Source organism: Rattus norvegicus, chromosome 7, assembly GCF_021556685.1.
Source record: "Rattus norvegicus strain SHRSP/BbbUtx chromosome 7, alternate assembly SHRSP_T2T, whole genome shotgun sequence".
Taxonomy (NCBI): Eukaryota; Metazoa; Chordata; class Mammalia; order Rodentia; family Muridae; genus Rattus; species Rattus norvegicus.
This window is the reverse complement of record NC_141540.1, coordinates 89,820,545-89,844,562: the sequence shown is the minus strand read 5'-3', so window position 1 is coordinate 89,844,562 and position 24,018 is coordinate 89,820,545. Positions and strand designations below refer to the sequence as shown.

At 35.4% G+C, this 24,018-nt stretch overlaps 1 non-coding gene and 1 pseudogene across 1 annotated transcript; both read left to right on the top strand.

Annotated features, from left to right (window-relative positions):
* The window catches only part of LOC148004789 (SNW domain-containing protein 1 pseudogene), a 157,609-nt pseudogene that overhangs the window by 109,276 nt on the left and 24,315 nt on the right, over positions 1-24,018 (top strand).
* Positions 7,665-7,727, top strand: LOC120093943 (U7 small nuclear RNA). Its single transcript, XR_015626215.1, has one exon. It is a non-coding gene; the product is annotated as a U7 small nuclear RNA (small nuclear RNA).

The window sequence follows — 24,018 nt, the reverse complement described above, 5'->3', positions numbered from 1 at the left end:
TTACACAACCCCTATATATCAACCAAAGCTTTAGGTTACATTGAATTAATTGCTTGCATTTTAGATAAAGTAATGCTATGCTATTAAAAGTTTTTCTGAATGAGCTAAAACTTTTTATTTTAATTTTTTAAAAAGATGCTTATCTCACCTTTTTCTATACAATATTTGAAGTTCCAAAGATGCACATAATAAAATAGAAAGCACGATTAATAAATAATAAGCTTTTACCAGGGAAAATTAATAACTTGAAAAGTACTTTCATAGGATTTAAAAGTACTTATATGAACCACAGGGTGTTTTTATTAGAATAAACTTTGGGATTTAAGTTTGAACTTCCTCAAAGTTAAAGAGAAAAGCTAAAGTAGATGGTTACAAAATCCATACTGTACGTAGATGGGGAATTTACAGTTTTTAGATCTAAGGAACTTACGAGTTTGGAATTATAAAAGACAAATAAAAACTAAGTTTTACACGGGGTTTTCACTCTTCACATTTTGAACCCACTCCAGATTATAGAGCTAATCATTAGTATTGTAACAAATCAATGATAGAGTGTGCGTCACAACTGCAGAGCAGTTTACAGCATTGTTATCTCCTTAAATCCACAAAATATGTAGGAGCTCAGGAGTGGATGGTTTCAAACACTTTTTGAAAACTATTTTCCAAAAAATATTAGGTATTTAAATTAGATGTTTGAGTAAAAAGTTTAGCTCAATGGTAGGGCAACACAACTGCAATCCTGATATTTGCCATGCTTCATTCACCACTAGCTATTACAAGTCCTTACCCAGCAAGCCTCTAGTGGAGAACCTGTCCCCATGGCTGACATGATGAATCATCAGGGCTCTACCGTTTTTTCTAGAGGGAGTTGAAGTGAGGACTTAAGTCTCCTAAGTCTGCCTCGGTGGTAGACATCTCTGTAACTCCTGCCAAAATGTCTGCAGTTCAATTGTGACCTTGCCTGTAATAATTATTGCTACTTTGACTCAGCATCTCTCCATTTCTATTCTGGTCACCAGCCACAGACAAGAACATTTATCTAAAGCCTTTCAAGGCAAAACCATTCTGACCCATGCCCACCACCAGACTGTGGAGGCAAACAGAGAACTAGATTGTCATGGTCAGTGAATAAAGCCTTGTTGATTCCTGTAGCTTGTCTCATGTCTTTATTTCCCACCTCAACACATGGAAGCTGGGAAGACAATTCAATGTCACTTTTCTCTGGCTGGAATATGAACTGTAGAACCAACGAGCTTTTTGACTTGAACAAAACATTCCTGAGTTCAATATTTTGAATGGGGTGTAAGTCAGTAACAAAGGGCCTCTTTAAGTTGACGTAGTGACACTGACTAAAATTCTAGTTGAGCCTATCAAAGAGCTGAGGTTAAGAGATGTTGTGATAACTGTGATCAAAGTGACAAGTGAAAAGCACAAAACCGAGCAAGAATATAAGAATGTAAGAGAGCATATGTTTAGTGTGGTTTGGATTACATGATGAAAACAGTTTTAAGGATAGAATGAGGTAATGTGAAATATGCAGACCAACAGCTACATGTTGAGTCTAGCAGTGCTGGAGAGAAGACAGACTGCCGAGCCAGTGCCTTAGTACACGAGTATTGGAAGGACATCCACATAGATGTCTGGTACACTTATTGTTTTGCTCAAATGTGATTCCAATGTGGCAATAAATAAAATATATATTTCTTATTCTAACTGATTAAACTTTGTTTAAACCAATTCAAAACATTTCTTCCTTCAGTGACTAAAATGCTTTTGAAAAGTATTGGCCTTTTCTCTCTAGTCTCATAGGCAACCTTTCTCTAAGCTGGTCACAATATATAACATATATAGGCACGGGGCATAATTTCTATAGTGCTCAATTTGTCTGTTCATAACTGCATGTACAAGAGGCTCTGATAGCCCTCTTTGTTGATATTTCCACAGTAAGCCAGTGCTTCTTTATGCTTTTCTGCATACCATGTTCATTCCTGAAGCATCATCCTATCTGATTTCTGTGGTGAAAGGCTCACTGATAAGATTGGGAAAAGGCACTTAATGATTGCTAATCACAAATTCTCTTACCCTAACAACTCTGCATAAATTTGAAAACATTTTTCTGGATTGCACAATGGAAGTGCTCTTTCTGAAGTATTTTGTAGAAGTAAACATAAATGGAAAACTCTATATTAATGTGATAAAGCTAAGAGGAATGAAAATAGCTATGGGATAATATTTTCTATGTACAGACTAATGAACCCACTTACGTTATAATTACTGATTCATTATTCAATCAAACTTTCATCAGACTCTAAACCATGCTAGGTATGTTATTGGGTGCACAGGACATACATGTTTCCTTTTTAAATCTCTGCATTTGTATAGTAAAAACGAAATAGCTTCCATGTTATGAATATCTGTAAAAGTGCAAAATCTATGATCATTACATTTCATTCCAGTTTTCTCATACACATTTAAAAATAACTTATCTAAGATCAATTCTCCTTTTAAATTCTGAGTAGGGAAATCGTCCTTTAAGTCTTTAAGTTCACACTTTCCTCTTGAAGCATCCGGAGTCCATTTCACATTTTGTCTGGATTAACAATAACAATTTTCTTTCATGGTTAGTCCCAGGAATATGGGACATACATAGTTTATATTTCTTCAATGCATCAGAGTAAATGCCTTGGAATACATGATTACTTATTAAATTATGTATTTCACATTAAGTCCTTATATGTATTTCCTAAGATATATAAACATCATACTTATTTAAGATCCTCAAAAACTAACCTAATGAATGTAGAAGAGTTAAGCTGTGTGTAAAATGTGCAAGAAATTAATTGAATAATACTTTGCAGTTGTCATTAGAGAGGCTTTCTCTCACACCAGATGGGAGCAGATGCACAGACCCACATCCAAACATCACACAGACTCTAGAAACCCCACGAAACAGGAGGAAGGATTGGAGGAGGCATAAGGGTAAAGGACACCAGCAGAATTTGGCCCACAGAGTTAACGAAGCAGGGCTCATAGGGAGCCTGCCTGGAAGCAGCACTCATGGAGCCTGCATGGGTCAGCAGTAGGTACTCTGCATATATGTTATGGTTGTGTACCTTAGTGTTTTTGTGTTGGACCCTTAACAGTGGGAGTGGAGAAGTGTCTCTGACTCTTTTGGCCACTCTTGGGACCCTTTTCCTCCTTCTGAGTTGCCTTATCCCACCTTGATATAAGGGTTTTATACTTAGTTTCTTTGTATCTTATTATAGAATATTCAGTTGATATCTCTGACAGGCCTGCTCTGACAGGGAAATGGAGGAGCAGTAGATCTGGGAGAAGGGTAGAGGGTATGGGGGCTGGGAGAAATGGAAGGAGAGGAAAGTGCATTTGGGATGGTATTTATGAAAGAGAAATAAATAATACGAAAAAATAAGAAATACATATGATTAAATAAATAAAAATATTTAAAAATAAAAAAGAAATGGAAGAAAAGAAAAGAAACATTCATAGTATTCTCTAGCATGGCTATAAGTTGCCACTCGTAAATGTTGGCTAGTTTATTAATGTATAGCCAGCATGAAAGAATTGTTTCTAGCTACTTTTTGTTTGCTTGGTTGGATTATTTTTTTGGTACAATGTAACTTAGTAATATTTATCTAATCTGAAATTATTTATTTTTTATCTTCAAAACAACAATAAGAGCTATGTCTGGTCCCTGATAAGCACTGGATCATATTTTAAAGTTTATGTGTAATTATTCTGAAGCAACCAAGCGCTGACACAAAACCTCTAAGAGTTTGAAAAAGCTTAAATTTCCAAAAATTATTAAGCAGTTTTCTATTTTTTTATAAGACAATTAATGCTCCAAAAATTAAAAGGTAATATCAGTTAATTTACAAATAATTACCCAACTGGTAGGAAGTGGACATATAAAGCATTCACACAATTATTGCTGTTAGAAAATTTTGGCGAAAAAATATGAAAAGGCGTTTAATCAGATTGAAGCTTGTGAAGAGCATAGTTTAAATGTAGTATTCTTACATTTTAACCAAGATGGTTTTGTGATGTTCAGAAAGATATCAAAAAAGTTAGTGTTTCCAGCATTAAACAGCAAAACATATGCTTCTCCATTTTTTTTTTTTTCCGGGGCTGGGGACCGAACCCAGGACCTTGCGCTTCCTAGTCAAGCGCTCTACCACTGAGCCAAATCCCCAACCCCTTGCTTCTCCATTTTTAAACGCTAATCCTGTAGACTGTGTTCAATCCCGAAGTTGGTTAATATTTCCAAAATTCACAGCGGGCTAGTTAAGTTTATTCCCTAGTCTCGAAGGACTGAAGTATCATTATGTATCAAATCATATTCAGGCCTTAAAAGATGACCAGGTGGTTAAGAGGACATGGTATTACCCCTGAAAACATGGGTTTGGTAATCCGCACACAACTCTGAGGGTTGATAATTACCTGTGATTCTAGCGCCAGGGGATATTCCTGTATGGCCTCTGTGGGCACCTGCATGCACAGACATGCACATCCATACATATGACCAAATATAATTAAAAGAAATCTTTAAAACCATGTGGATTAGTCAGAAATTGTGCTTATTTATATCTGTTTTAGCATTATTTTATTCAATCCTTTCTTTTGCAATAATAATACCCTTACATAAAACTTATAGTTAGAAATAGCTTTATTTATTAACAAGATAATAGTTGATAAGACAATATGCTGCCTAACTGTCTGTAGACTTATGTTGGTTTGCTTTCCATCAGGAATTATATACTATTACAGAATAATGTGATAAATTTTAAAAAATCTCAATGAAACCAAGTTTTTAACTTTTTAACCAGTGTAGAGGTATGCACCTTTAGTAATAGCACTCAAGGAAGCTGTGACAGCAAGGACATTTAAATGTAAGCATATGAGGATGATTTGGATAGCATACAGTTGTCTTGTCTCAAAAAAAAAAAAAAAAAGCAAAGTATGAGGAGCATTAAAAAGAGTCCGTTCTGTGTAACATTTCTTCTCCTAAGATGTCAGTAAGTGGCTTATAAGATTAGACTGCACTGTAGTCATCAAAACATGTTCTTCAGACAGAGAATAACTACTAATTCCCTGTAGAAAGCATTTATAAAAAACACAGCTCAAGGGAAAGTAACTTTAAAATACAAGGATATCAATAAAACAAGAGCCTGGAGCTTTAGCTCAGTAGTAGTACAACTCCCAATCAGGCAACAGGCCTGGGGTTTAGATCTTAGCACTATAATACAAAAGCAGCATGTTTTCCCAGTATGGTATGAGAACAGATTTTTATATGGCTGATCTTTTGTATATATATTTTAACCCATTCTGAACATGAAAGAGTGGGACTCTAATGTTTTTCAGCAGGAAAATGTTTTTTTTTTCTTTTTACTATTTATAGTTTGTTCTTTTAAGCCAATTGAACTGGGTTTAATCCTGATATCATTGTAGAAAAAAGAATTAGAAATAATGGATTGATACGTTTAAAGAGTGACTGTTATTTATTTCACATGGAGTTAAATTCCTATTCAAGGTAAATAGACTAATGAAAGAACTGTGTCTTTATGGAATTGCAACACCAATTATCCCACTGCTGAATAGCAGTTGGTAATTTATTAGGAGAAAGGTTATAACATCACTTCTTATGGGTCATTCTCCATAAAAGTCTCTGGTAGTATCAGAATATTGAACAAGCTCTATATTTGTCATTCTGAGGGAAAAGGACAAACTACAAGACATGGTAATTCAACAGTATTTCTGCATTGTATCTAAGTAAAAGAAAGCATTGCAATAGGCAATGTCAATAACTATTATCGAAATGAAAAATATGTACTATTTTTCATCATTCTATGTGATGGCTTTACCAGTGGAATCTTACAATCCTAATGGAGATGAACATCTTAAGCAAAATTATGACTAAAATATTTAATTTTTTAAATTAAAGAAAATGAAAATGTCATATCTCCTTTGAATGTCAGAAAAGTTACAAGAACCACAGGCATTCACTTGCCTGAAAAATGCTAAAATCTTCACAAACGTAACGTATTCATGAGCCTGATCTTAAGACCCTCAAATCATAACACTGACATTCAGGAATACTCAAATTGCCATGGAGAGAATGTAAAAGTCATCATAAGAGTTACTTCTGCAGAGTGAGCATTGTGTGTCAGTTCTAAGACCTCTAGACGAAATGCCTAATTGATCTTAAAAATACGATGTACAGCATCCATTATTATCCCCAAGATTATGGAGGAAGAAACTGCTGACATGAGTTAATCTGAAATACTGAGATTAAACTCAGGAAATCTGTTTCCTGTTTGCTTGATTGCATTGTTCACATACTGTTCAACTGGGATTTTTTGATATGTAGATTTTCAGAAAAATTATTTTGTAAGATTTTTGTGTAGTAAAAATTTGCTACACATAATTTGGGGATATGTAGAGATACTTACATGTGTCTCCATGAGTATTGATGATTGCTAGGCATAAGGCTTGTTTATATATTTTACTTTATATTTCTCCTTTGGGGGAATGTCCTCGCTGCCAGTGTTAATGACTCAATGATAATCAGAGAGAGAGAGAGAGACTGGGAGGCAAGGGTGTGTCTAAGGACCTTCAGGATAGCCCTTAAAGCCACAAGAGAAAATTCTGAAAATAAAGAGTTAAAAAATGTTTAATTTCTCAACTATGCAAAATATAAGAAAGCAATATGAATTGTGTGAGGAGGTGAGGACCTTCCTGGACATTAATTATTAATTAATTAATAGCAGAAGCAGCAGCACTATAAACTACATTATCAGAAATATATTAAGGAAGGAGATAAAGAGATTTGGAGAGTGGTGATCACAAGGCAAAATCCCACGCAGCTGTTCAGTTTTATACTTACGAAAGCAGACAGATTCCTGAGTTCAAGGTCAGCCTGGGACAGAGGAATTTAGGACCAGGTGTGGTAGGAATGGCAATCTCTGAGCAAGATTCCACCCAGGTAACGTCTTGAAAAGGCTAGGCTGATTCCTTGACAGGCTTCAAATTGGCAGTTAACGAGATTAGGCCTAAATCTTAGAAGAACTGTGCAATTCCAGTCAATCCCAGGCCTCTGAAGCTGTACAACTACCTGGCATGAGGCAAGGACAATAGGTCACCAGGAGTTTCCAGACTTCCTCAGCCTCTTCCTCAGCAACAGTTTCCACATCTCCTCAGCAAGTTTCCAGCCCCCATACCCTGGTAATGAAATGTCCATAGGACCCAACAAATTAACATAGAGGTTTACTGCCCTGGAATTCCCTAATGTGCTTTAAATCAGGCCTGCAAGATCACTTGGGTGTCTCTCAATTCCCATAATGGAGACCACAACTACCGGACTTCTGCAGAATAAAACACTCTTTGTGTTTACTTACTGTTTGAGTCTGGGTGTCTTTCTTCAGCAAATCAGGGACAATAATACTCTCTGCTTTCAAATTCAAGCAGATCTCTGAATTCATTTAAAATGTTAAAAAAAATTGCTGTCTTTTCTAGGAAGGGGCTAAGGTCATAAAATGGTGATTGATAGGATAATCAAATGGGAACCTGAAGGAAATGACTGAATTGATATGTAAAAAAAGACTGGGCTTTGGTCTGCCTGAGAGCTACCCAGAGAAAAGTGATTGAAGAGCAAATACAGCTCTTCTAGAATTTTTCTAACTGGGTTTCTGGCTTTTGTTGGAAAATTCAAGAATTTTTTTCCTGCAGCGTTTCTAATTTTGGTCAAAAAACCCATGAGCTATCCAGAGAGCTTTTAGAACTTTATCTAGAGAGCAGAGAGTTTTCTCAAGCAGAAAGCTATCTTGAACAGACTACAAAGTCAAGAGCTATCTACAGAGAGCTGGCTAGGGAGCCATATCTAGCAGGGCACACCGATTTCAGCTTGTACCCAGGACACAAGGCTGTCAGCTTATTCCCATAATTGCCTTTGAGTCATTTCTTTCACTGCCCTTAAACTCCCCTTCCTCAGGACCCCCAACCAAACTGAGGCTGGTCCTTGGCATGAAAGATTGTAAGAACCAGGGATCCAGGAAGTTTGATTCAAGATTGTATATTCTATATTTCAGAGCCATGCCTATGAAATCTCAATGGTATAGCTGCATAAACAAGACATCTCTGAACAATGAGCAAACCAATTGTTATAATAACAGAAGAAACAGAAACTTTAATGGATCAGAATCCTAGACAAAAAGCTACAGGAAATTATTGGTTGATTAGACAGAAAAATGTAGTCTTTCCCAGGGATAAGTACTCTGACTTGTCAACAAATTCTAGATGGTCAACATTCACTTACAAAAAAACTCAATGAAACCAGTAGGTTGTATTTATATATGTATTCCTATGTGTGTTGTGCGCGCGCACGTGTGTGTGCGTGTGCGTGTGTGTGTGTGTGTGTGTGTGTGTGTGTGTGCGCGCGCGCTCACATGCAAACTCCCTCAGGCCAATGTCATGTGTACATATGTCAATGTGAGATTGCAGTTTTTGTGTGTACTGATATAAAAAATGAGGTGGTATGCTATTGAAAGAAAGCAAGAGAAAGGATTTGGATGGAATATAGGAAGAGGGGAAATCATGTAACTACACTTTAATCGAAAATATAAAAAAGTGTACTTTTAAAGGAATAGTAATAATGTTCTTATTCATTTTCTTTTTAATTTTTACATTTTTCTTTGGTAATTTCATATATAGACACAATTAATTTATATCACATCAATAGCTGTTTTCTTCCACCTTACAGCTCCTTCAAAAAAAATAACTTAACATCCTTCTACCAAATTCATGACTTCTTTTTTTTAAACAGATAATTTATTTTCTTTTTGATATAGAATTACAAACTACTGATTCTCTTGCGATAGCTTAAAGAGACAGGAATCTTACTCACAGTTATATTTATTTCATTTGCATTTAGATGTTTTATTATGGTGAAATGTCTTGTCTTTACAAGAATAAACACATCCTAAGTATTTTATATATACAAAATACCACTTTATTTTGTTAATTGTGTTATGATTTCAAGTTACAGAACATAGGAGCACATTTCCAGTCGATCTAAATCAATTATTTTAATGAAAATAAGAAATATGTGATTCAGTGCAATAATGTACAACATTTTAAAGTCACTATTTGTGACAAAATCCAAACAACAATATATGCATTGTAAGTGTTAGAAAATATTAACTCCAAATCCTGTCTCCATTCAGGTTTTTTGTTATTGTTTTGTTTTTGGTTTTTGTTCTGGAGAGTACCATTTATTTTACAATTGACCTGTTTAAAGATAAAGTTTGAGAGGACTCTTCAAAACTGTAATTAATACATCATTTTCACAATCATCTATTTTCATGCCAAGATATAGACCTCTAGTACTAGATCTGTTTATTGGTAATAAAAAAATACCAATGGGTATTTTTTTAGCGCTATTAACTTGTTCATCTCAAGGAACCTCTATACCAGCCTTTGATTCTCAACATGTGAATCAAAGCCCTTGAATGAATTATTACAGGGTTGGCCTAAGACCATCAGAAAACACAAAATTTTCATAACAATTCATAACAGTAGCAAAATTATATGTACAAAGTAGCAACAAACATATTTTTATTGTAGTCATCACAACATGAAGAACTCTCTTAAAAGGACACAATAGTAGAAAGATTGAAAGCCACAGCTCTATATATTTAGAACAGGCATTCTCAAGATGTTGGACTTCATTCTGGGTTTTACACTTTCACTATCAAATATATCTTTATGGACTTACACACCACCCTAAAAAAGGAAAATTCATTACTAAGTTAAAACTAGAAAAACAGTTAGCTTTATACCCTCATGACTAAAACATTGATTGCTACATTCATCCCTTTCTTATTACCTAGTATTTTCCTTTTATTGTTCTTTCTGCACATTATACTGTCCATATACATATAGCATAGTCTTCATAAACGAGGGACAACATGCAAATTTTGGTCTTTTTTTTCTTCTGATATTGTCGAACATTGTTTAATATTACACATTTTTAGCTCATCCATTCCACATTCCTGTTTTAAAGAGAAAAACTGATTCATGGTCTGGTGAACTTACGGGCCAATACAACGAAGATTGATTCTTATTCTTACAAGTCAACCATACTATCATAGTCATATACTGAGCGTGTCTATTGTTGTATAACATGTGACCATAATTGGAACAGCAGCCTAAATAAAATAAGGGCTGTTTTTGAAGAACTCTTGATCAAGTGGGATTATAAAGTCTTTCTCGTGACCACGTGTTTGGTGTTAGTCTGCACTCTGTTTTAAATTTACACTGCTTTAGAGTGAACTTGTAGCTAAATATCATAGTTCACTGGGCTGGGGAAATGGCTCAGTGACTAAGAATGCTGATTGGTCTTCCAAAGGACATGGGTTCAATTTCGAGCACCACATGTCAGCTAACTCTAACCACAGAGGATTGTATGCCCTCTTCTGGCTTCCAAAGGCATTGCACACATATGGTGTAAAGAAACATGCAGGCAAAACACCCACACACATAAATATTTTTTTTGAATTTTAAAAACATCACTCAGTGATATTAATCAGTCCTTGTGAATATTAATGTCTTCTTTTCTGTATGTTTTATACATGGCAACACATAATGAGTTTTAGAAAGTTGCTTCAAAATATTTTACAGTTCTGGAAGACATCTGTTACTATTACAAAGATAATAGGACCCAGGAGAGGCTTGAACAGAACTCCTCACATTTTCATCTATATGGATTCCAGTATAGGAGTGAAATTCTAACGTGTGTGACACTAACCAGCTGGTATATTTCCCAGTTAGTGTGAGATTAAGCATTTTTATCAGCCTTGAGACTATAATAATAATTGCCTCCATCAGTCTAATTTTGTCAAAACTTCATTTGTAATTCAAATGACAAAAATTATTTGCTTTAAAAAAATTACATTCAAGGGCATTCACTTAAACTTTTAAGGAATTTCTGTAACAACTTTACACTTTCTTTCTCATATCATTTTAAAACTTAATAATGATTTTCCTTTTTCTTCCTTGACTTTTGGCTTCCTACTTCTATTACTTAATATTATCACATTCATGATTTAAGCTCCTACGAGGGCCTGTTGTTTTTCATAATGAAATCATATGTGGTATAGGATGTCCTTCCTAAAAGTATTTGCCTTAGAGAAAATGTGGCGTGTACTGTCAATGCTTATTGATTTATGGATCCTAAGATGATGGACATGAAATTTAAGTGTATTTGCACTGGAAATAATATTTGCATTTTTGCTAGCAGAGCATAAAATCATTTATAGCCTAAAGAAATGATATAAAGAAATCTTGGGAAATGATAATTTTATTCAATATTCTCTGGAAGTAATGACATAACATTCAATGCAATTTAAAATGATGAGATTCTCTCTGAAGAATATGAAAACCAGTCCATACAGTACACACAAAGTCCAGTTTATATCATCTCTGTCTTTCGTGGCTGACAATTTCCAATCAAATATTAAAATACTGGTACAAAATTTATATTTTTCTCACTGATATGATGAAGCAGTTTTTATCCCTTCGCAGCTCATTTCATAACCATCGGTTTATATGCCAGCTAATTGGCCACGAAACTAGCTTCTAAACTTGGCTCCTAAAACACAAGTTAAATTTACAAGTTCTGACTATCCAAATCCTGTGTTCAACTTTCGGAGGTTAAGAATCTGATTGGAAATATGGCAGTAGTATATCTACAAGATCCCTTGGGTGACTTTAGTGTGTATTTCTGTATATTCTCAGATGCATCTATTATGAAATTTCGATAACCACTGATGGTAGCTACAACAAATTCAAAACAATGCATCATGTGCTCTCACCTTTAACTTCTGTATTGATTGAGCTTGATAACCATCTCTCTAATTAGAGACTATAATATTATCACAGAACAAAATCTCCTATAGATGTTTGTCTTATCTTTTAATCAATATGCTCATTAAGAGGCAAAGAACTGTACTTACATTTCCTACAATACAAAGATAACTATGTATTTGTACTATTTATATATACTGCTGTTACGAAAAGACACTAACATGAAACCATTACAAATAGGACTATTATAGAAGGGAGGGTTGAAAGATGGTAAGAGAGGGAAAGTGAGAAAGAGTGTTGTTAAACGCTGTCTTCTGCATGGTTGTTACACAGATGGTGACACAACGGCAATGTTACCTGTGTAAGACCCAAAGAATATAAATCCAGTTGAAAAAAAAAAGTCCAACATGAATCAAGGTGCAGCTTTTTATGATACAACCTCCAACTAAGCATCTTTTGCGTAGTGAAAATCTCTTTTCTTTGGGGGATGACTTGAAGGCTACACATCCCTCCAGGGACAAACCCATAACCATGTATATATGGCAGGCATTAATCGGGCTCTTTGGGTTATTTAAAAAGCAAAAACAATGAGAGGATATGATGTTAGTAGTGAAATGTGTTGGGGAGGTGGGATGGGACTTGAAGGGAAGATTGAATAGATATGTTCAAGACACTTTATATATGTATGTGAAAATTTCCAACAAAACAATACACACAAAAATAGACATGAGGATGAAGAACAGCCTAGTCTTTATTCATTACACCCTTCACTCTCCGCATGTATGCTGTGGCGGTCAATAGTCTTCTTAAAACATTTCATGAATAATTACAAAAACAGTTCTGAAGAGCTTGACAAAAATCTCACAACAGAGTGTTTTCTGCAGCCTGAGACCAGAATCATTCCTTGGGTCAATGTCCACATTGCATATGATTCCACCCTTCAGTCACTTAATAACCAGCAGTCTCAGTTGACAAATCGTTATACTTTAGCTGTGCTGTTGATCAATTCATCTTTCCATGATAGATTATATTCCCTGATTAAGAGTGACTTCAAAAATATGACTGCCCATACGTCACTGTATAAATTATGGTATGCCTAGACAATGGAACATTGATCATCAAAATAAGAAACATGGGGTGAAGGAATTGAGCTCAGAGCCTGGGTGACTCCACAACAGCCTGCAAACTTGGGATACTTGACCTAGGTTTCCATTTCTCATAAATGAGAACCAGGATTCAGGAGCTTGTGGGCAGCCAACTACAGCTATGGGCAGCAAATCTAAGGACACCTTGTCATGTAGCCTAGAATAGGTGATTAGAATGAATAAACAACCCCCCACCCACCCAGTGAGATCTGCAAAGCCTGGTCAATTGTAGAATCAGGAAGAACCCTAGAGACAGAGCTAATCAATCAAGGCAAAAGGGCACATACCTGGCCCTAAAATTCCCTAACTGACAATAAAAGCTGGGCCTGCAAGCCTACTAGATGTATTAACTCCCGATGGAAAGACCCCAGCATGCAGGTTAAAAGCTCTTTGCTTTTTTCCTATGTGGTTACTATCCCCTTCAGCTCCTTCAGTACTTCCCCTAACTCTTCTATTGGAGTCGCCCAGCTCAGTCCAATGGTTGATTGCATCTGCATCAGTCTTAGTCAGGTGCTGGCAGAGCCTCTCAGAGGACACTATACCAGGCTTCAGTCTGCAAGCACTTCTGGGTTGATAGGGGAGCATCCTTTTAGAGGCAAAGGGGAGGGGAATGGAGTGTGTGTGGGGGGATTGTACAGGAGAGACCAGGAAGAGGACAACATTTGAAATGTAAAGAAATAAAATAATAAATAAATGAATTTAGAATCAAAATTAAAAAAAATAGTTCTTTGCTTTCACATCCTATTTTACGTTCTATTTGAGTATTTGAGAATAATTCTCTGGAGATCCTTGGGCCCTAACAGAGGTAGGGGAGTTGACTCAGTGATTGAGATTAGTTGATGCATGAGGACCTGAGTCAAAATTTGTAGGACTAACTTATATTAAAGGGAAATCGTGGCTATGTCCTAACTGTACATCATTTTGAAAACGGTGACTGGTGATCTTGAAATTCACTAGTCAGACCTCATAGCAAAGCTGTGGACTTCCAGGTTAGTAAGGAACCTTCTTAAATGATAAAGGAAAAAAGCAGTAGAGGAAGATATATACTGCCCCCAGACCACCACATGAACAGATATCAGACAATACACATGCACACTCATGTGCATATAGCAAAATGCATATAATATATACACTAAAGAAGGAGGAGAAAGAGGAGCATGAGGAGGAAGGGGAGGATAAGGAAGAAGAAGAAGCAAAAGAAGAGGAGGAGGAGGAGGAAGAAATAGTGAGCTTTCAAATCACAAGCACGAAGTAAACATAAAAGAAAGTTAAAAGAAAGATGCTGGTCTGAAAGATTATATAAAAATTTTAATTGGACAGGAATTTGTAATAGATAAGCAATATGAAAGAGACCAGCAACAGCTAAGGTTTGACAGGGATAAAAGTGTGAGTCATAATTGAGATAAAGAACTATTTAGGTATAATTAAACTATTTAACATGATATGAAAATGGCATATATTACATTGTGCATCAAAACCTTTTCAGGTATACAACAAAAAGAGTAACTCACTTTTTGTGATTCCTTTTATTGAAAAATTTTTCATACAGTATATTCTGATCATATGCTCTTCACAGATATTATCTACTCAGCTGACTCCATGACTTTTGTTAATGTAAACTATTAATTCTAATTAATAATCAGATGTCCGTATTTGATCCATCATTGAATTTACACTAGTTCTACATGTTAATAGTATTAGGAAGTTGAACACATGAAAACCTCTTATAAGCCACTTAATTATTCTATCAATCAAAACCAGTTCTAAACATAAAATTTATTAAATAAATTCTAATGTTGGTCACCCTAAGACTCTTGGAGAGTAACATTGCTCATTGCCTGTGATAAATAGGGCAAAGTATGTTAAGCAAACTGAAAAAATAACACAGGACATCACTGTAAACCTCTGTGTCCTGCTTCCTACTCTGTCACACGGGCATTTTCCTTGCTGTCTTATCTCAGCATTACTGTCTACCTTCAAAATAATAAAGTCTTGCTTTCTATGCCAATGACAGAATCGTATGTCATCCCTGATATCTACTGACAGGACTGCCATCACAAGTGAAGGAATCAGACTCTGATGGTCATATACACATAAGAGGAATACATGTCATTTCTGACTGGTCTGAACTCTCATTGTCTTGAAATTGGGTGTCGTGATGTAACGCAGGGAATTCATTTTTTTCTTGTCATTCTGTGATTTGAGATGTATTTAGACATCAAATCCCTTGCACACTTGACTCTTTGACATGATAATGATTACATTACCAAAGTAATTGATAACATTGATTTACTACTATATAATTGAGGTATGATAATTACTCAAATATAATTATCATCATGAAATTCGGAAATGTTAATGACCAGTTATTTTATGACACATAATATACCTAGTATTTTTTTTAAATCAGTAACATGTCCTTTATAATTATAGCAATTGCATGTTGGTAATTCATGATCAATCCCCATTTTGAAAAAACGAAAAAAAGAAAACGAGAAAAGAATTGAAAGGCTATATGTGGTCCAGAATTTCACAACTATTAAGTTGTATTGCCAGGTCTTAAGTTTAACTTAGTATTTAAAACTCTTAGCTTGGATTTTATTGTGTCTATATTTTATATACAGGGAACAATTCTTGGATATTATAAACTTTAATGTTTACACATAGTGTTCTGAGTCACACTGTAGAAGAAAGCATAGATGTTATTTCTTAAGTAGTGTGTTATTTGGTGTACTTGTAAAATTCAGTGATTTATTAATTTGTAAAATCTAACTAAATCTAGTACAGTATTAAAAAGCGCTTTAATAATTATAGACATCTTTGAACATCAAGTTCCTTGGTGAAATACATCTTGGCCATCACCCTATGAAGTATTTTTTGTTGTTCTTTCTTTGTCTTTTTCAGAAATCGCAGCATTCAAGTTCTTGATTGTAACAACATAGAATAACACCTGTAATTATAATATAGTTTATCTCTTGAGTAAATTTTCTCTATTATTCACATATTCTTTCAGATGTGATTAGATTCAGTAATTTGTTTTTCAAAAATCTTTTCCCTGTGGATGGATGTATTATGTGTATATTTTTATGTGTTTGTACCTGACTATGTATATACACACACAAGTATGTGGAAGGCAGTGGTCAAATCTGCTACTTTATTTGCTTGTCTTATATTTTGAGACAGGATCTCTAAATAACCTAAATATGAGTATGTTTGCTGGCATGTCTGTGCTGTGATTTGAAGGGATCTGCTCATCTCTGTACTAGAATGACAGGAATGTTCTGGGCCTGACTTTGTATCTAGGTGATAGGGTGGTGGACTCAGGTCCTAATGCTCACATAGTAGTCACGTTTATTTTTCAAATTGAACTATTTACACATTTTATATTTTCTTCAATTTCTAAGTAGTATTCCATGGTGCACAGAGACATTTTTCAAATTTTGTTTAATTAATCTTTGGCTGAAAAATATTTGTCTTACAGTAACTTGATATAGTGACAAAAGCAATTAAAGTAAATGCTCATTAACAATATTCTCCTGTGGACTGTAGACTCTTCTTTCAAGTATTAGGGATTGGAATTAAAGGGTCACAGGTATAAAAACTTCCCTTATCTGTTGGCATAAAAATCAGTATTTAGAATTCAGTTAGAAATAAAGTCTTTGATTGCAGGTATAGACTCTACTCTGTGTTCTATGGGCTCACTAGCACATGAGTTAACTAGATTTACAGTAGCAGGCATGAATTTCCTTCTATTGAGGAGTCCATAAATTCATTTAGAGAGCTACGTGTTATCACTAATAATTGAGTATCTCTATTGCATTGGTAGAGATTTCTTGTCATTTTGATCGTTTTTGAGGTTCATAGGCTAGATCAAATTATTGCTTGTTCCTCTTCCTTTGGAACTTGCATTGTGCTTTGCAGCAATAGACCAGCTAGATCTTATGGTGAGAGTTTTCAGGTCAGATACAGCTTACATTCCCAGAATCCTGTTTTTAAAATATATAGCTTCCTCAGCACTTGGGACTTATTTCTCACCTCTGAGACATAAACAAGGGCAGTGTCAATCTATATAATTTGAGATTGTACCCCAGTCAGAATAGCCAAGTTCATAAAAGTATCTGATTAAAAAATGAAGTTCGATTAAAAAATATTTCTACTGTTTACATGACTACAACCTGGTACAGCCTCTGTAAATCCATGTTAACAGTTTTCAAAAAGCCAAAAATAAATCTATCATATGACCCAGGTATATCACTCCCTAGAATATACCCAAATGACTCAAAATCATACCCCACAGATACTTGCTCAGACAAGGTAATAGAAAGACATTTGTGCTCTACCAAGACCCTAGCTAGGAAGTCTCTATTTGGGCCCCACTCAACTTCTCTATGTTTAAGGAGTTGTGCTTAAGTGTTGTCTTCAGTTGTGGAGATGAACCTATTGTCTTGGCAATAGTCTGGGCTGTTTGAGGATTTCAATGGGACTCCTTTAGCCAACAACTTAATTCTATGTAATTCAGTCATGGTACTTCTAGAAGCTTCATTTGATGACAAGAGCTAGTCAGGTGAGACTGCTCCCTAGTATTTGGTAATCATTCAGATCACCTTCACATATGAGTATATTTTAGTATATTATAGCCTCTACTATATTGTATTTTCATAATATCCCTCAGATGACCCTTAATTCTAGCTTACTCTCCCAGCAGTCACTTACCATGCCCCACTCTACATATTCTCCTCACTTGATCCTTCCAGCCCTTCCCTCACACATTCATAACTATCTATTTTATCATTTGATTTCCCTTTCCTAACAAGATCTGTGTCCTATAGTCTCCTACTCTATACCTAATCTTTGATTGTACAATCTATGATTGTAGCTTGATTATTATTAACTCAACAGCTAATGTACACATATATGCAAGTAAATGCTTTATTTTTCTTTATGAGTCTAGGTTCCCTCACTCCCTTACTCAGGATGCTATTTCTCTAGTTCCATCCATTTGCCAATGTGTGCACATACCACATTTTCTTTTTATACTTTACTCTTGAGGGATGTCTTGGTTGTCTCCAATTTCTGGGTATTGTGAATAGAGGAGCAAATAACACAGTTGAGCAAATGTCCCTCTGGTAGACTAAAGTATCCTGTGGGTAGAAAAACTGGACCTTGAGATAAATAAATTGCCATCTTCCTGAGGAACTGCCCTACAAATTTCCATAGTAGCTGTAAAAGCTTGCATTCTCCTCAGCAATGGATGAATGTTTCCCTTTCTACATATCCTTGCTAGCATGAGTTGTCGTGAGTTTTATTGATCTTAACCATTCTAAAGATAAATCTAAAAGTCATTTTGATTTGCATTCTCCTGATGGCTAAGGGTGTGAGATATTTATTTATCACTCATTTACATTTCTATTGAGAATTTATTTTTGATTATTTTAATGGTTTTATTGAAATCTCATTTTTTGAGTTCTTTGTGTGTTTTGGATATTATCCCTCTGTTGGCTGTATACTTGGTGAAAAATCCTTTCCTATTCTGTAGGCTGCTTCTCTGTTTGAATGACCATATCTTTGCTGTGCAGAAACTTCTCAGTTTTATAAGGTTTAAGAAATGGAAAAAATTTCAAAATTTTCTATTGATAAATAGATAATGAAAGCATAGTACATACTCAATTGTAAAAAAAAACATGAAATTGGCAGATAAGTGGATGGATATAGAAAATATTGTATTGAGTGTGATAATACACACCCTGAAAAACAAATGGCACATATCTCTTTAATTTATGCTTCCTAGATACAAACATTTTTCATGTGAGTAGGTAACACCTGTAGTAACCCCAAGAACCATACAAGTTAAGAAAGATTGCATGGAAGGAGGGAGGAGAGAAGGCACAATGTAGAGATATGAACAGGGAATGAGTAAGCATTGAGGAAGGGAGGGCTTTGGTTGGGGAATGGAAATGAGATCTATACAGGAAAAGAAAGAAAAAGAAAAAATTAACATCAAATATATTTCAAGAAACCCAGGATGAATCATATTGTTTATGTAACTAAAATTATATATAAGCGTATGTGTGTACATATATACTTTAAATGAAGTTATGTCACTTATGCCGACATGCCGACAATGGTTCCTAAAATTCACAGTCTATCAAACAAAACTCCATTACTAAGAATGAGAAGCCCTCTTCAAGTTGATAATCAGAGTGATCCAAGAAAATTCTCTGCAAATCTTATCTTTGTTTTTAATTGCTTGTAAGTAAATATGATAAGCATTTACACGAAGGACTGCTTTGCAATGAAGTTTGAATTAATATTCAAAATATTGTACAATGTCAGGTCTAAAAGTCTACTTACTCCACAAAGTGTCATTTTTAAAATTACAGTCATTTAGAATACACTTTTTCAGTATATATTATATATGCAGTTTGAAGTAAACATAAAATAGTACGTTTCTCTTTGACTGTTTAAAAAATCCTTAGTTGTTTTTTCCTCCCTTTCTTCTCTGTGCATTATCCTCCAATACCACACCTATTCAATTGTAGAGAAAAATGAAATCATGAAAATTTCAGTTAAATGGACAGAAGTAGAAAATATTAAAATGAATGAAGAAGCCCAAGTAATCAAAAGTGACATGCTCTCTTATTTCAATTTCTTTTAAGCAGCATGACTCAGTAATAAATTCCAAAAGTACTTTTTGAAATTGATGACTATGGCATAAAAGGAAAGAATTGTGTGTGTGTGTGTGTGTGTGTGTGTGTGTGTGTGTGTGTGTGATATCAGCATTTTCAAACATGCATGGGAAATCATATAAATATTATATGATAATCTGTGTTAAAGTACCTCTAAACTATGAGAGCAATTTCTATCAAATGCCTCATGTTTCCATTTCAAATTTGGGTCATGCCTGTAAAACGGACTATGGTTAAGAAATGTGTATGTTTGGAAGCACCTTAGAGATGGACTCTTCAGATGCACTTTAAACATCAGTCTAGAACATTCATGCAACATGAAGTAAGGTGACAAGGGTCCTTGCCATTTTTATGGTCAGAAATTCTGTTTAGCTTGATGATCATTGCATCTGCTTCATTCAATAAACTGACATTACATCCCCTATGCTCACACATTAGCAAAATCAATCTGTTGGCATGTGCTTTACTAAGACAATAACTGAAAGTAGAATAGGACAAAAAAAACTGAAAACAATTTGCTTACAGTTTTTTTTATAGGTCTAATAATTAATGAGAGTTAAGTGTACAATCTGTGTTTTGGTTTTAGTATTGTTTTATAATATCAAGATCAAAAATAATCTTGCTTCATACCTCTTCAGTTGAGGAATTTATGAGAAAAAAATATTATAAAAGCAAAGAGATTACATTATAGTTCACATGCATAGTGATGAGCAGGAAAGCTAGCTGGCATTATGCCTGGTTTGGAAATGTCTTTGCAGATGAAAGAATGAGGAGTTCAGGTTCAAAATTAAATGGATACTAGAAGGAAGTGAAACCTTTGCATGTTGTCAATGACACAGTTATGCTACCATTTCAGCTTTGGAAATTCTATCTTAGCTACGTATTCCAGCAACTTTATCTAATACCTTTTACTTGACTCAATGTTTGCATGATTTAAAATAACCTCTTATGCCCAGACCCAAGGGTCTCCAAAGACCAGCAAGAGTTGAACTCATTTGGAAAATCAGAATCTTCATTCAAGCACAGACCCTTATGCCCTTTTGGTACACTGGTGCAGTGCAGAAGGTCCCACGTACCTAAAGTTCAGTCTTTTAAATGCGGTTACAGCAGGCTTATCAACTAGCAGCTCAATGATTGGCTAATGATTTCACTTGGCTTAAGCAACCTATTTAGCCTCTGAAATGTTAAGTATTGTATGCTCATGGCCCATGTCTGGATAATCCCTTCCTGGAACAGTTTGTGTGTTTGTTTGTTTGTTTGAGTAATTAGAGTTTAACCTGAGGACAGGTCTAGTGTATAAAATGGAGGCCTGGTTACAAGATGGTGTCTGTCTTATCAAATTGGTACTCTTCACTCTATCCCTTTATCTACATAGTATCTGAATTTGTCTAACTTCATTATTTTTTGTAACTTTACCATATTCTAAATATTCTGTGATTTTTATTCTTACTAAATCCTCCATATATCTTTTAATGTTATTTCCATAGTTCCTTGGTTGATTTTTGTGTGTGTGTGAACTTGACACAAGCTGGATTTTTTGTGAAAGAGAAATTTTGATTGAAAAATTCCTCAATAAAACTAGACTGTAGATAAGTTTGCTAGACATTATTTTGGTTAATGATTGATATTGTGCGACATCATATTAGAGAAAGGGTTAACCCTGAGAAGTTGATGCTAAGTGTATTAGAAACCAGGTTGACTCTCTGTTTCCCCAATCCAATACCAGTCTTATCTCCAGCTGTGCAGCAGAACACCCGTAGCAGCCTTCCTTAACACGCTGGTCCCATTTCCTGTATATCCCATAGATTTTCTCCTTTTAAACTCCCCCCACAACTCACTGCTTTGTTCCAGACCCCAACCTCAGCAGTCACTTCATTTTAATCAAAGGGCTTTTCCCTGGGCAACAAGTAGACTGAAGGCAGCTCCACACCTCTATTACTGATCCTGAGATCCAGAACCCCTTGCCACTATCTCATCTCCAGCCCTGAAGCAGGAAACCAGATGTAGTCTCCATTTCTTTTCTGACACCACCCCTGATGGATCACAGAGACCTTCTCCCAGAACATCCCTTTCCCCAACTCATTCCATTATCCCCGCCTCCTTCCCCAGCAGGTATTTATTGGGAACAAAACAACTAAGACAACTGGGAAAGAGCAGGCAATCACCAGGAACAAATCTAATCTTTCCATTTTATTCCCAGTACTGCAACAGAATACCAGCTGCAATCTTCCTTCTACTTCATCCACATCTTCTGTGGATCCCAGTCTACTCCTCTCCTAATCACCCATATACAAACAGCCACCAATCCCGGACAAAATTTCTGATGCCAAGAAGTGCATCATGACAGGAGCCTGATATAACTGTCTCCTGAGAGGCTCTGCCAGAGCATGACAAATACAGAGGTGAATGCTAGCAGCAAACCATTGAACTGAGAACAGGGTCCCCATTGGAGGAGTTAGAGAAAGGATTGAAGGAGCTGAAGGGGTTTGCTACTTCTTAAGAACAACAATAACAACCAACCAGAGCCCCCAGAGACCATACCACTACCCAAAGAGTATGTAGCCATGGGACAGACCCATGGCTCCAGCTGCATATATAGCAGAGAATGGCCTTGTTGGGCACCAATGGGAGGAGAAGCCCTTGGTCATGCTAAGGCTGGACCCCCCAGTCCTAGGGGAATGTCAAGGCAGAGAGGTGGGAAGGGGTGGTTGGATAGGAGAAAGGGAATAGTATTTGAAACGTAAATAAAAATATCCATAAAAATAGAAGAAACATTGAGTCGATAGCTAGAAAACAAAAATAAAACAAAACAAAAAACAACAAAAAAACATAATAATCTCCCTTCCTGACCTTGTCTGTTTTATCTTATCCCCCAACTCCAGCAGGTACCTACGACTAACCCACAGGTCATTCACAGACAATGAAGTAAATTGATGCCATGTATTTTCTCTCCATTCACCCAGATTCAATCCCCCAGTGGTGCCATTCAAAAACTACACCCATGAAAACACAAGAAATAGTCTCAGGCCAGCAAAACCATAAAAAGAGAAGCATTCTCTCTCTCTCTCTCTCTCTCTCTCTCTCTCTCTCTCTCTCTCTCACACACACACACACACACACACACACACACACACACACAGAGAGAGAGAGAGAGAGAGAGAGAGAGAGAGAGAGAGAGAGAGAGAAATAACACCACCATAGTAACACCACTACCACCACCTCATCAAAACAACGGGAATGAACAGTTATATCACACTTCTATTTTTCTTACTATCAGTGGTTTCATTTCCCCAGTAAAGTGACGTAAAATAATAAAATGGATGTGAAAACAGGTTCCATTCTTTTTTTACATACAAAAATATACCTCAGTATCAAGGATAGATATTACCTCAAAGAAATGGATTGGAAAAACACACTCCATGCAAATGAACCTAAGAAGAAAGCTGGTGTTGCTATTTTTATTATTTAACAAAATAGATTTTAAAACAAAACTAAACCATAAGTTATAGGAAAGGACACTATATATTCATCAAAGGAAAAATATCTCATTGAAGGGAAAATCTAGATGATATTTCAATTCTTAACATCTATGTTCCAAACACAAGGACAATCAAGTTTCAAAAAGAAATACTGCTACATATTAAATCACATATTGACCATTATACACTGATAATGGGAAACCTTAATATTCCACTTCCATAATAAAGGGCTAATATCCAAAATACATAATGAACTTAAGAAACTAGATGTCATAAAACAAAATAGTCCAATATAAAATTGGGGAACAGAATTCTTAATATTAGGAATCTCAAGTGGCTGAAAACTACTTAAAGATATGTTCAACTTCCTTACTCATCAGGGAAATGGAAATCAAAGGTACTTTGAGAATTAATATTACGCCTGTCAGAATGACTAAGATCAATAACACAAGTGAGAGTTTATGGTGGCAAGGATGTGGAACAATGTGAACTTGTACAGCCACTATGGAAATCAATATGGAATTTCCTCAGAAAATGGGGAATCAATCTACCCCAAGATCCAGGTAAAACCACTCCAGCATATACCTAGAGGATGCTCACTGGTTCTACCACAAGGACATTTGATCAATCATGTTCATTGTGGATTTATTCATAATGACTTGAAACTTTACAAAATTGAGTATTAACTGGATTTTTCTTTTTTTTTTTTGATGACATAATAAAATTCTCAGGCAAATTCATGGAGCTAGAAGAAACTTTTCTGAGTTTAGTAACCCAGACCCAGAAAATTATTGTATATCTTCACTTAAAAATTGATATTTTCATGAACTT